This window comes from Salvia miltiorrhiza, chromosome 1, assembly GCF_028751815.1.
Source record: "Salvia miltiorrhiza cultivar Shanhuang (shh) chromosome 1, IMPLAD_Smil_shh, whole genome shotgun sequence".
In the NCBI taxonomy this organism is placed as follows: Eukaryota; Viridiplantae; Streptophyta; class Magnoliopsida; order Lamiales; family Lamiaceae; genus Salvia; species Salvia miltiorrhiza.
In genome coordinates this window covers 75,535,131-75,537,748 of record NC_080387.1, presented here as the reverse complement: position 1 = coordinate 75,537,748, position 2,618 = coordinate 75,535,131, and the positions used below count along the sequence as shown (strand labels likewise).

Genomic DNA, 2,618 nt, shown 5'->3' with positions numbered 1-2,618 from the left:
AAGATGAAGAAGGACATAGTCCAATTTCACCAATTTGATGGAGAATCCTTCTACGAAGCTTGGGAGAGATTCAAAGAGATGCTAAGGAAGTGCCCTAACCATGGTTTAGATCAAAACACAATCATTTGTGTATTCTACACCGGGTGTAGTGGTGAGATGCAAAGAGACATGAATGCATCGGCCAATGGAGCATTGTTGGAGAAAAGCCACGCGGAGGCCGCTCACATCATAGAGAACTTGGCCACCAATTGCCATCAATTCCCGACGGAGAGGATCATCTTGAAGAAAGTGGCGGCTACAACAAGCTCGGATCCCATAGCCCTTTTGACGGCTCAAATGACCGCCATAAATAGCAAGATTGATGCTATGTCAATATCAAGAGTAGAGCCCATGGTTGAAGAACAAACTAGCTTTGAGGAGGTGAACTACATCAACAACAACAACAACCGAGGCTATGGGAACTTCCGGCCCCAACAACAAGGTGGCTATCAAGGACAAGGGCAATACAATCAAGGGTTTCAAGCAAATCGCCATCCGAATCTTTCCTATGGTAATCCCAATAACTTCTTGCAACCACCGCCCGGATTTGCGGTGAGTGATGGCATGATCAAGGAAGAGAAGAAGCTCAACCTTGAAGAGATCTTAATGAAATTCATGACGGCCACTCAAGCCCACATGACAAGAACCGACGAAAGGTTAGAGGCTCAAGCAACCCAATTGAAAATGCTTGAGATGAAAGTGGGGCAAATTGCCGAATCCTTAAGCAACCAACATCAAAAGGGGCAATTTCCGAGTAACACCGTTGTGAATCCAAAAGAGCATTGCAAGGCTATCACTATAAGAAGTGGGAAGATACTTGAAGAGTCCAAGATACCTCCGGAAGTCAAGAACAATGATGAGAACATTTCTTCAAAAATGCAAGGCGACACGGAGAAGGAGAAAGATGTGTACAAGGCACCACCACCTTATTGCCCACCAATTCCATTCCCTCAAAGACTTCAAAAGAAAAATGTGGAGAGTGAGTTCTCTAAATTCCTTGAGATCTTTCGGAAGGTACACATCAACATCCCCCTTGTTGAAGCTTTGCAACAAATGCCCAAGTATGCAAAATTTCTCAAGGAAGTTCTATCCAAGAAGAAGAAATTAGAAGAATTTGAGACGGTCAACCTCACCGAAGAATGTTGTGCCATTCTTCAAAAGAAGCTACCCATCAAGATCAAGGATCCCGGGAGCTTTACTATCCCATGTGATGTTGGAAATGGTCGTTTTGGAAAGGCCTTGTGTGATTTGGGAGCAAGCATAAATTTGATGCCTCTCTCCATCTTCAACAAGCTTGAAATAGGAACCATTAAGCCAACCACGATTGCTTTACAAATGGCGGACCGTTCCGTTTCATATCCAAAAGGGATAGTGGAGGATGTCTTGGTGAGGGTTGACAAATTCATTTTTCCGGTGGATTTTGTGGTGTTGGATATGGTTGAGGACAAGGATGTACCTTTGATCCTTGGACGTCCATTCTTGGCGACGGGGAGGGCCCTAATTGATGTTGCAAAGGGCAAGCTCACATTGAGAGTGAATGATGAGAGTGTTACCTTCTCAATCCACAAAGCTCCCAAGCACAAAGATGGGGAAGAAAGAATGAGAGTGGAGGAATGCAAATTGATGCAAGTGATTGAACCTTGCATCAACATGAAAGAAAAATTGAAGGGAGAAAGGAAAGAGGAGGAAGCCCAAGGCTTGGAGTTGAAGCTTCTCCCCACACACTTGAAGTATGCATTCTTTGGTGAGAATGAGATACATCCAATGGGGCAAGACCGTGTACTCCAACTCAAAGAGTTAGATGAGTATCACGCATTTGAGAAGTCAAGCCTCTACAAAGAGAGGACAACAAGTGCTAATGACGAGATGATACACAAACGGGAGTTTGCACCCGATGATGAAGTCCTTCTCCTCACCTTCCGTCAATCACTACCTCCGGAAAAGCCAAGATCAAAATGGACGGGTCCTTTCAAAATCAACAGGGTTTTCAACAATGGAGCAATTGAATTGAGAAAGAAGGATGAAAGAACCTTTGTGGTTGAGAAGGAAAGAATCAAGGCATTTTTGCCCTTGAAACCAAAAGTTGAAGTGTTCGTTGGAACCACCCCCGAGCCATAACACCATCATGGAGACGTCTAGCTCATGACGTTAAACTAAGCGCTAGTTGGGAGGCACCCCAACAAGGTATCTTTAATTTTTGCAAGTTCAATAAACACACATATACATAGGTATTATATATTCATCTATGTATATATTTTTATATGTGTGTGATTTCTTTTGTTTGTGAGTTTAATTCCCTTTATCTTAAAAAAAAAAAAAAAAAAAAAAAAAAAAATTGAGAGAAAAACGCATAAAAATTGAAATTTTCAGAGGTGAGCACGCCCAGGGTACCCGCGGTCGCCACCCGCGGCCGCGGGGTGGGACCGCGGTCGATGTGCGCTGATCCAGGGATGTCCCGCGGTCATTACCCGCGGCCGCGGGTGGGACCGCGGGCCTCCTGGCCCCGCGTTGACCTGTTTTGACTCGGGTTTTTAACCCATTTTTCACACTTCTCTACTCACTTTTCATTCTCTACTCAC

General features: G+C 44.3%; 1 non-coding gene across 1 annotated transcript; it reads right to left on the bottom strand.

Moving 5' to 3' along the window:
- Positions 1–107, bottom strand: LOC131007388 (small nucleolar RNA R71). The gene has a single exon (XR_009096090.1). It is a non-coding gene; the product is annotated as a small nucleolar RNA R71 (small nucleolar RNA).
- Between the last annotated feature and the right edge of the window lie 2,511 nt (positions 108–2,618).